Here is a 12,476-nt window from a genome sequence, read left to right on the forward strand (position 1 = left end):
TTCTCAGAATGTATCCTGGTCATTCAGCTATGCCTGAAGAGCCCTAATGGATACAGAAATTATAAGATGAGAACAGAACATCATCTTGAGCCATAAGGTAATTAAGTGCTCCAAGAATGATGGGGACATATCAAAAGACACAAAACCCGGCTCAAAGGTATTCCCACTGTCTGCCAAATCTGGGACAATATAAGCAGCAAAATAACTAATGATATTTATCAATTACAATCAATTGAGTCAATTGATAAGACCACTTACATAAATAAATAAAGTAAAAGCTTGATGATTACATAGTGGAGAAGCCTTACAAATACATCTCTAATCAAGTGAAGTGCACATCACCAAAAAGAGGACATATTTGAATGTATTACTTCATAGAATACACTGAAATCATACCTTCATTTTTCTTGAATTTTATTGTATGGAAATTAGACAAGCCCAAATAAAGGAAAGTCTACAAAACGTCTGGTCACTAACCCTCAAAAGAGTCAAGATCCTGAAAGTCGAGGAAAGATTGAGGAAATATTCCAGATAGAAACTTAAAAATATGTAATAGGTGATTCTGATTTGAATCCATCTTCTGAAATCACAAGTACCAGTGCTTAAATAGATCTAAAGATTAAGTGGTTGCATTACTCTGCCTGGACTGCCAAAACAGAATACTTGGGTGACTTAAACATAGAAATTTATTTTCTCACAGTTTTGGAAGCTAGAAGACCAAGCTGCCATGATGTTAGTTTCCGGTAAGATCCCTTTTCCTGGCTTGTTGACAGACACTTTCTCCCTGTGCCTCAAAGGGCCTTTCCTCTATCAGCAGGCACTCCTAGTGTCTCTTCCTCTGTTAAGAACACCAATTCTAATGATTGCCATTCTAACTGGTGTGAGATGATATCTCATAGTGGTTTTGATTTGCATTTCTCTGATGGCCAGTGATGATGAGCATTTTTTCATGTGTTTTTTGGCTGCATAAATGTCTTCTTTTGAGAAGTGTCTGTTCATGTCCTTCGCCCACTTTTTGATGGGGTTGTTTGTTTTTTTCTTGTAAATTTGTTTAAGTTCATTGTAGATTCTGGATATTAGCCCTTTGTCAGATGAGTAGGTTGCGAAAAGTCAGGAAACAACAGGTGCTGGAGAGGATGTGGAGAAATAGGAACACTTTTACACTGTTGGTGGGACTGTAAACTAGTTCAACCATTGTGGAAGTCAGTGTGGCGATTCCTCAGGGATCTAGAACTAGAAATACCATTTGACCCAGCCATCCCATTACTGGGTATATACCCAAAGGACTATAAATCATTCTGCTATAAAGACACATGCACACGGATGTTTATTGCGGCATTATTCACAATAGCAAAGACTTGGAACCAACCCAAATGTCCAACAATGATAGACTGGATTAAGAACATGTGGCACATATACACCATGGAATACTATGCAGCCATAAAAAATGATGAGTTCATGTCCTTTGTAGGGACATGGATGAAATTGGAAACCATCATTCTCAGTAAACTATCGCAAGAACAAAGAACCAAACACCGCATATTCTCACTCATAGGTGGGAATTGAACAATGAGATCACATGGACACAGGAAGGGGAATATCACACTCTGGGGACTGTGGTGGGGTGGGGGGAGGGGGGAGGGATAGCATTGGGAGATATACCTAATGCTAGATGACGAGTTAGTGGGTGCAGCGCACCAGCATGGCACATGTATACATATGTAACTAACCTGCACAATGTGCACATGTACCCTAAAACTTAAAGTATAATTTAAAAAAAAGAAAGAAAAAAAAAACAAAAACAAAGGGATAATCTGTTTTGCTCCCAGTTAAAAAAATGAAGATAAAACATTAGTTACCATTTTTCAAAAAAAAAAAAAAAAAAGAACACCAATTCTATTTGATCAGTTCCACACCCTTTTGATTCACTGAAGCTTAATGATCTCCCTAAAGGCTCTATTTCTAAATACAGTCGCATTGAGGGTTAGGGCTTTAAATGATAAATGTGGGGTGAACGTAGTTCACTCTATAACATTGGTAGAGATGTAGTCATGTTAATTTCTTAATTTTGATGTTTATAGTGTTGTTATATAGGAGAATGTTTTTGTTATAGAAATTATACCTTACGTACTTCAGTGGTGATGGGACATCATGTAGACAACTTATCCTCTATTCCAGAAAAATGTTATTTATATAATATTTGGATATTTATGGTAAGTGTGAGAGTTTTTCAAAATTAAAACAAAATAAAATAAAACAAAATTCTAATCATGAAAAACAATGAAATAATTTCAAATTGAGGAACCTTCTACAAAACAGCGAGCCTCTTTACTTCATAAACATTAACGTCCTGAAAAACATGACAACAAAATACAAATGCGTGAGCCTGACTAGAAAAGCAAAGCAGGGTGTGCCATAAAGGAAAGCACTGCAAAAAGTGAGCATAATTTTAACGTGGATAACAACTTCTAACAACGTTAAGTTTTCTAAACTTGATCATTGCTTTGTGGTTATGTAAGATAATGTCCTTTTTTTAGAGAAATGTATGCACAAGTATTTAAGATCATAGTGCATGATATCTACAACTTGCCATCTTTTTCACAAAAGATTAATAAACAGACAAAGTATTGGCAAAATACAGAAAAATATGTGAATTTAAACACAGAAATTATAAAAGTTATTTTAAATATTTTATAATTTTTATAAAGATCTGATTTTTATTTCAAAATAAATGCATAATTAAAAAATAATACTCTCTAGAAAATAGAAATGAAAGGCAATTTCCTACTCACAACAGCAATCTAAGAACAGATTTAATAAGAAATTTTTAGGACTTATATAAAGAGACCTAAAAAGACTTTTCTGGGAGATATAATAGTCTGAAAAAAGTAGAGAAAGCATTAAACCATATTAGTAATTACCAAAAATATGGAAATAGATATGAGATTGTTCTGCCCACCAATTTGAAAACTAAATTGCAAAATAATATTTATAATACAAGTACTGTAAGTGTATGGAGAAATGAGCTTTCTTATGCCCTACTTAAGGAATTTCATTTCGTATAATCTCTCTTTTAAACAACTCCATAACAGTACCAAAATCCTCCAGATAGTCCACACCCTTTGGAGGGGTGTGAAGTCACTCACCTGTTTTCTTGTAGATCTATTCCTCTGTAATTACCCCCACTTGACTCAGAATAGGTTGAACCAAGGAGAAACATTGATGGGAGATTTCAGACAGACAAAGAAAGTAGTGAGAGTGTTTCTACTTCTATCTCTGGCCAGAAGTCTCTGTAGTTTCAAATCATCATTCTGCCCAGGCTGTGATCCCAGCTGCCGCCCAGAAGCCAGCTCTAATTCTTGGCTGATAATATGGCTATCTCCTATTTTGTCCTTTAAACCTGAGTGAGCATATCAGCTTCAAGTTTTGTTAATTTCTGAGTTGCCTCATTACCCCATTTGTCTTTCAAACATGTTCTTGAAAGTAGATTTGTAAGTAGTTTATCTTTTTAAATGCTCTCTGTTTCACCACCTGGAATAAATTTTGTTTTACTGATGGGACTTTGATTGATATGAGTGTAAATCCTCCTGTGTATCCCAAAGACATACTACAATAAACATCTGGGTTCAAGATTGCTCATCTTGGTTCTATGAAATAGCAAAATGGAGGAAGCATTTAAATATCTAAAGATAGTTTATTGGTTAAACATATAGTTCATTCTTATTAGGTAACCATTATTTAGTTACCAAAAATTCTGTCTTTAAGTTCTTATGTTTCAGAAAGTTGTTCAGCCCATAAAATTTAGTGAAAAAAAGTATACGACTTTTGTAATATCCTGAAATGAGCAAGTAGAATAAACTTTTTATCACTGGTTTTCTAATTGCCGAGATTGCAAGTTATCACTTTTTTTTGCATTTCTCATATTTTCAAAAGAATATATTTAATTCTATATAATTAAACAATAACTATTACTTAGAGAAAAAAGTTTCTAGGTGAGCATGCATGAAGTCATTTGTACTTCTGCTGCAAATGTCTCTCTTTGCATTCTTTTAAGGAGCTGAATAATATTGCATTAAAATGTAATCAACATTGAAGATACATCCGCATCAAACATGCTGTCTTTCATTCCTGACACATTAAAGTGATTACAGTCTATTCTCATTATTCATAGACTGCTTGTTTGCAAATTTGCCTACGCAGTGAAATATATTTAGAACCCCAAATCAAATCAATACTCATGATGCCTTCTCCATCATCCGAGGACATGTGCAAATCAGTGAAAATTTTAAGTCGTCCGATGCACATGTTTTTAGCTGAGATCAAACAAGGCCATGCTCTGCCTTCTTATCTCACCTCTCAGGCTGTAAACAAGTGTCCTAGTCTCCTTAGTGCCATGATCTTTTTTTTTTTTTCATTTTTGTTGGCAATTTCAGTGTTTAAAATGGCCCCTAAACAGTACTGAAGTGCTGCCTAGATTACCTAAGTGCAAGATAATCTAGTGTGTCTTCCAAAGGAAATATGTGTGTTAGATAAGCTTCATTTGGTCATGAGTTATAGTGCTGTTGGTTGTGAGTTCAATGTTAGTAAGTCAACAACGTAGATTAAATAAGGCATCTTTAAACAGGCACACACATAAAACAACATTACATATTGACTGGTTGATGAAAATGTGACCAGATGCTCTCAGGAACCTAGCCCCGTGTTTCTCCCAGGAGCAAAGGTTCGGTATTTGCCAATTCAGTGTTTGTGGGTAATTTATAGAGCATAACTACCACAAATAACAAGAATCAACTGTTTTGGACCTAGTTTTCTAAATAGTTTCTATATGTTGTCTTAGCACTTTATTGCTTGCTCACAAGTGTTTCAGGAAAATGTCATTTATTTACAATATTATCTGAAGCACACTCTGCAGGGACCTAATGTTTTAGGTGAGCTCTCAGTAGGTACCTTCATGTGGATCCAAGACGATTCATAGTCTCTGCATTTTCTGCCTCAATCTATCTGTGTTTCTTTGGCTTCATCTGTATTACGTGTTGAGATTCCATGTTGGTTCTTATTAATGTGATTTCTGCCAACAAAATAAAAAAGGAAAAGAAAATCACAGATATTAAGGCATTTTACAGTCAACGATGATGATGATGATATTTGAATTATTAATATAGTTACTGTTATTATTTTAAACATAGAGAACTTGAAAATAGTGTCTTACAGGAAAATCCTAGAAGCTAAGTAATTACAACTATATAATAGAAAAGGAAAGCCTTTTGCTGCATTGAATTTTCAAGTCAATTGCCTAATTTCTTCAGAATTAACATCTATTAATTCAATATTTTAATGAAATAACTAGGTTGTGTAGGTTGTAAGCAAGAACACTGTCAAGGTAATGAAGTAAGAAGTGATTATAACAATTTTCATCCCTAGAGGAGGTGCTTGGCAACTATTAGGAAAGGAGAGGGATGACCAAGGATTGGGAGATGTAAAGGTCACTCAGAGGTGGCTTCAAGCCAGGATAATTGACGTGTGGGGGTGGGGGTGTTTGGCGTGAGAGGGGGTCAAGATTGACAATAAGAGACATCAGAGACATTACTAAGAGAGAAGAAACACACCTGATCTGGGTGGAAAAGTATTGTTCTTATTTTCTTTTTATATGTGTGCAATTAGTTGGTGAAATATATAAACTGAGATGTTCAGCAAGCAATCTGAGGCAGCGAAATTTGAGGTAGAAAAAGAAGACAATGATGGACATATTTTAGGAGATTTTCATGGTTTAGTAATACTACTCATATATGTTGAGAAGTGTCAGTTAAGTTTTATAATTGGGCTAAAATGTTTAAGGAAAGAAGTTTTACTCTGAAGATGTAAAGAAAACATAACTGGTGATTAAATGTCCACAAAAGTAGCACGCCATATTTGAGCTCCCTCCTGAGTAAGAAAAGAAAATAACAGTTTCAGTGTGAAATCCCCTATGCCTGATTCCTGATCGCTCTGCTAAATGTTGTACAGGGTAAATGCACATCACGGTTTCTCTCTTTTTAACAACAACAACAACAAAACTTGATGATACTATGAATAAAGGACAAATACTAAGAAGATCTTTACAGATTAAAATTTGATTCCAAAATAAATCTCTAAATGTTACTCTCCTCTCTCTCTTCACACCATAGTTAGCAAACTAATATCTAAACAAATATAGAGCAAACTAAATATGTCTATTAAACTTTGTTTAACATATATATGTGAGATTAAATTGTAGTTTCAAAGCTATAGAAATAAATAATATAGGCTCTGTCCACAAAAATCTCTGTCTAGTGGGAAAGTGGACAATAAACCAAAGATTACAGCACAGCAGGACAGTGCAAATACTATGGAAAAATTTTGCTGAAAATATGTGATAATAAAGGGAAGGATTGCCTAACTGTTGAACCTGAGGGATGTGGGGGTAGTGAATAGTTACTATTAGACATATGATAGCCATTTGCAATTATTTGGAAATTACTGAAACTTTAGACACATGATTTTTGTGTGTCCTAGACCCATTAAATGAAAATTTATCTGGGGAGGAGTATAAGTGTACACACATACCCCACACACACTCACACGCTTTAGTCAAACCTTCAATCTGATGATCATGCTGACATATAAAATTCAAGTTGCTTGACACCTGTGTCATAGCTGTTGGAAGTTGCCACTGACATAGATCAAATCTTTCTTCAATGAAAAGCTATCTTTATTGAAGATATTTCAATGAAAGGCACATAATATTTTGACTCCTAATGAAACTGACCAGGAGACATTGAAAAGGAGGGCATAATAGTGGGATTGGATTTAAGTAGTGAGATTAGAGAACTCACAGAAGATGACGTTTGAGTTAAATGTGATGTCACAAATGACAACACGTTGGGAAGGGTTTAAAATATAATTTTGGTCACATTCTTTAGCTCAGATTGAATTTTATAAAAACCTGATCATCAATCCTCTAATTCATCCCAAGATGAAGAGAGGCCTAGACTTCTCTTCATTACTCTAGTTATTCAGAGTTTTTTTAAAGTAGCCCTATGAGAGTTGCAACAAGTAAATTCTGCCAGAGTTTTCATGATAAAGAGGGCATTTTTTCCACAAGCTGAGGATGGCTTCATAGAAGAGCAGATTTGAATGAAGACATACAAACTGATAGACATCTAAAAACAATATAGGGAAAAAATGCAACAAAGGTAGTATGTGTCTGATATTGACATTTATAATATCTAATACTTTAATGTTTCAATCCAACTTACAAGTTTATTATTTTCAGCTTTAGAAGCCACATGAATAAGAAAACAAAACACTAGAAACCAAAGACTTGCTGATCATTTGCCCTAAAATACCATCTTTGAGAAACTGCTTCCGAGAGACTTTGGCATTTCAAGTTAAGGTCTTACTTGGCAGCACTGCTCTCTTCTTCACATTGTTCCAGGAAAGTGTGGAGTTTAAGGAAATGGAATTTTTATACCCTTTTTATCCCCTTGGCTACCGATGCACTGATATTTTGGCACTCTCTGTAAGATCTCAGAGCTTTTCTGCAGTGCATTTTATTTTTAGAAAATTCTTTTAGCTCTATCTGCTTCTGTCATCTTTCACACAGGTGACAGACACACACACACATGCGTGCACGTGTGAGGAAAGTGGAGAAAATCCCTTTTTTAGATGTACTTTTAAGGAGTTACAGAGTTTTCTCTCCTATATGAAGCAAATTGAGGTTGAAAATCTTGTTCAAAGTTTCTGTAAAGCATGTAGTCTAAAAAACTTCATTATTGATGTATTCAGAATGTATCATTACATGTTTACTGTATTATTTAAGTAATAATTCCTCAAAGGAACTTATTAATAATAACAATAATTACTATTCTTATACAATTTCAGCTATCAGGATTTATTCAATCATTTTTTATTTAAAACTGCCTCTTATGATATAATTTTATAGATATAGTAACAATCTTATCAGAGCAAAAAACTATCAATGAATTGTATGTAAGGTTTACACCCACTCTTTATAATGCCGAACTATTTATTAGCCCCAGACAGCATCTTATTAGAAGAAAGATTCTCTTAACAAAACTTGAAAGTAGTTTAAAATTATACTTCAAAGTGTCCTCCACTTTTTCCTAAAAATGAAACGTAGAAGGGAAAGGGGAAAGGTTTAGCATTGGTAGAAATCCCCTATTCCCACAGTTTTCAGGATAATAAGAATTCTGATCCTAGATACAGAGAGAGTGCTCTAACATGATTTTTAGATAATAAAAATGAATTAATAAATATGCTACGCAGAAGGAAAATTTCAAAGAATAAGCTTCTACTCCATCAAAACTGTGGGCTCATGCCCATTGAATCATAATTTCTGAGTACTGAGGCAATTCTTTCATTAATGAAACAGTTGTCAGTTTCTGTCCAATAATACCCTGTGTGCACAGCAAGCCAATGTCTGGCACAAAATATAATATTATTTCTCAATTTTATATTTTCATCTATTGACAACTGCTGAAAGAGCAAACAAATAAACCACAAGCGTTCTTGGAGCTTTCATGGAGTTTCTATCAGCCTTTTACTTTAGGCAAATCTCTGATGAAGGTTAGTCAAGCCTAAATTGTTAAATACATTTTATCGAATGAACATTTAAGTCCTATACTAATGCACAGGACATTTTCTTGACAGACCAAAGTTTCAAATTAAGCAGTATGCTGTATTAAATAACAAGGTAAAAATGCACATATATACCTTGAAAGTAATTTTGCTTTTATGTAACCTGGATGGATGAAACTTGGCCATAGAAAAAAGATCTGAACATCTGAACATTTCTTTATATTGACTGTAAATGTGATAACTAATTTTATTGTGTCAACTTGACTGGAATAGGAGATGTTCAGGTATCTGGATCAGGATTATTTCTGGGTATGTCTGTGAGGGTGTTTCCTGATGAGATTAGCAATGAATCAGTGGAGTCAGTAATGCAGATTTCCCTTCCCCTTGTGAGGATGCCACCAGGATGGGTGAGCATCAACCAATTGGTTGAGAGCCTGAATAGAACACAAGGAAGAAGGAAAAATTCATCCCCTTTGTGCTTCCCCCCTGCCCACTTGAGGTGGGACACTTCATCTCATTTTCTCCAGTTATCAGACTGGTATTATACCATCTCCTCTGGTTCTCAGGCCTTCAAAATTGGACTGATTTACACCACCAGCTTTCCTGGGTCTCCAGCCTGCAGATGGGAGATTGTGAAACTTCTCAGTCTGTGTAATCACATGAGCCAATTCCTCATAATAAATCACCTTTTATACATACACATATACACACACACATATCCTAATGGTTCTGTTTCTCTGGAGAACCCTGATTAATGCAATACATTTTTTATTATCACTAATGAAACACGTCATGTGAAATGTATCTCAGAGTATACCAAATGTTTAAAAAAAAATGGCCCAACATAAAGCATTACCTGCTTAAGACAGGATACTTTTTGTAAAGGGGTTTGATTTTAGATGATTAAGCATAAAACTAGTTTAAAAAATATTGGGGAGCTCAAGATACCTTTGGGATGACTTTCAGGTGGCTCAAATATAATCATTCAGGAACAGTGCTGAGAATAACAAGCAGATCTGCTTAAAAAGAAAGCTCCACAACTGCCATGGCCACCATAGATCCGCCACGTGCACTGCTACCAGGCTCTTGACTTGCCCTGCAATCCATAATATTAACAGCAGCCACATCACTGAGAACCCATTGATGCAGCCATTTTTTCTTTGTAATCCACAAGCTTCTACAGTCACCTTTATGAATAAAGTTGATTTACATGGATGTACCTTCCCTTAGGTGCTCAAGTTTGAACCGAATTTTCACTGGGCTGAATCTGATTGGCAAAACCTAGGCAATATGCCTGTGGCCAGGATATAAAAGTGCCAATGGAAGAACATTTTGCAGCAGTTGCTGGGGGTCTACTTTAGGGAGAAAGTACTTATATGGTGTATAACTCCCAAATGTAATAGAGGAATTCCAAATTTATTGGAATAAATAAAAAGTGTAATGGAAGACTGTTACATTTGCCCAACTAATTAGTTTTAATTTAAAGTTGTATGTGTCAGGTCAATATAATCATCCATAATAACTAAGTTAATACTACTACTATTGCTACCACTGCTACTACTACTATTGCTAATAATAATTGCATTTGTTTTCTTTGCAATTAATATTATTTACATTAATTTTCTTTTCTTCCTTTCTCTTCTTTTTCTTCCCCCCCCACAACCCTGGGAGATAAACCTTGGAATCAAGGATAGAGTTCAGATTTCATTTCCGCTACCACAGCAGTTTTCCAGAGCTGTGCCATATACCATGAGGTACTCAAGATATTTGCAGTTTCAGGGAGACCTGGAGATCAAAACTATTTCCACAATGATAGTAAACTGATATATTTGCCTTTTTTACTGTGTTGAAATTTAAACTCATGGTACAAAACGAGTGGTGGATAAAACCATTGATGCTTTCACACCAATCAAGACAAGCGAAAGCAGACCATACTACTAAACTTTTTATAACTTCCCTCTACACAATCAGAGGGAGAAACCACAACAGCAGCAACTTATTGCCAAAGCAGTAAAATATGATTAATTTTCATAAACAATGGCCTTTGAGTATGAGTGTATGTACTTTTGATATTCTGTGTGATAAAATGTAAAATTCTCATGAAGAACTTCTGCTGTCTACTAAAGTATGGTGGTTGATGGTTGTCTTGAAGAAAAGTACATCTGTGATTGAGTGGCAAGCTGAGCCAGTTGATTTTTTTCCATTCAACAGAAGTTTTATTTCAAAGACTGGCTTGCAATCTTACTCTTGTCATTCAGGCTTGGGCATTTAGCAGACATTTTCTAGAAAAATCAACAAAGTAAGCATGTCACTTCAAAGAACATAACTAAAAGTATTTGTTGGGATTGATAAAAATTGAGCTTTTTGTGAAAAGTGAAATTTTAGAAAATGTATGTCAATGACTGAGCTTGACAGCCTTCCAACTCTTGGAGTCTTTTCTGACAAGGTCAGTGATTATATAAATGGATGCTATTTAAAAATATTTTATAATTAAATGTGCCAACATTTGAGAGATTTGCATAAATCAATAAAACAATATTTTCCAATTGAAAAATATACAGGGTTATAAAATCATATGCTGGGAAAAGATCCAGTCAAATTCAAAATACACCAATGGATTTTAATGTACCAGATGATAAAAAGTTTACTGATACGGTTTCAGTTAACACATTGCAACTAACTTTTAATAGACTACCCTTTGTGGAGTTTTGGTATAGTATAAAAGAAGAATGTGCAATATTACCTAAATATATTATTGAGAGATTGCCTGCCATAAAAACAGCATGAGTTTGAGTGAGAAAAGTAATTCCATCAGCCTCCTCTTGTTCCCCAAAATGGCTAGCTACAGAGAGTTTGTCACTCTGAAGATTAAGCAAGTTTTTCCTCTTTTGAAATCTCCCCAAATCGCTTATCTACCCAATTGCAGCCAACCAAGTGAGAGAGCTGAGTATAAAGGGGTCACCGGAGAACCCCCAACCCACCTGTCCCTGGCATGAGTGCACACTGGGATGGAGCCTCGGGAAGTTTGTTCATTTGCAGTGGGGAGGAGCTTGGCCCCTCCTCTTCCTGGGTGGAACCTGGAATTCAATCTGTGAGGCAGGACGCACACTTGCAGGACCCTAGCTTTGCAGAAAGTCCTGTTTCCCTTTCTGTCCATTTTTGCTCAAAAATTCCATTTTTTTCAACCTTCAAAGTGTCTGCGAGTCTAATATCTCATGGCCATGTGACAAGAAACTGGCTCTTAGCTGAACTAAGGAAAAAGTCCTATGACACAAGGACACAAAAATGTACCTGAAGAGCAATTAGAAAGTCTCCACCACTTTCAAAAATCCCGTAAGAATGTTAAGAAAACTTGCTAATCAGAGTCTATCTATCTCAGGACTTACTCCTTTTCCTCTATAAAACCAAAACTTCCTTCAAATACCTTTGAATCCTGCTGAAAAGAGCATGGCCACAGATAGTTTCCTTTAAGGCTGTATGATCAGGAATAAGTAGCATTTACTAATTTTGTCTCAAATTTAATTTTATCTTTGACATTATTAAAATAATTATTCCTTTTCCTACTATATTTCTGTGTAAGCCTGATTTTTTATACTTTAACCAAAACAACATATTATAATAGGTTGAATGCAAAAGAGTTTTGAGAATTCAACTATTTCCTAATAAGCCAGATAGTTTTAAAATCTGCAATAATGTAGAAAAATGCTACTCTTCTCACCAATTATTTTTTAGTTTAGAAATGTATTTTTAGAAAGATATGTTATTTAGGTTAACATGTAATGGGTTAATCTTGCTATTTTTAAATTATTCAATAAACTTTTAAATCTCAGTTTTAATTTCAAGTGTAGTAAATATTAAAA

The 12,476-nt window shown here is 34.9% G+C and overlaps 1 long non-coding RNA gene across 1 annotated transcript; it reads left to right on the plus strand.

The window, feature by feature from the left end:
- Nucleotides 1-6,876: 6,876 nt before the first annotated feature.
- LOC100614758 (uncharacterized) lies at nt 6,877-12,184 on the plus strand. The gene is made up of 3 exons (XR_127691.4): nt 6,877-7,211; nt 8,522-8,604; nt 10,311-12,184. It is a non-coding gene; the product is annotated as an uncharacterized LOC100614758 (long non-coding RNA).
- The last annotated feature ends 292 nt before the right edge of the window (nt 12,185-12,476 follow it).

This window comes from Pan troglodytes, chromosome 4, assembly GCF_028858775.2.
Source record: "Pan troglodytes isolate AG18354 chromosome 4, NHGRI_mPanTro3-v2.0_pri, whole genome shotgun sequence".
NCBI lineage: Eukaryota > Metazoa > Chordata > Mammalia > Primates > Hominidae > Pan > Pan troglodytes.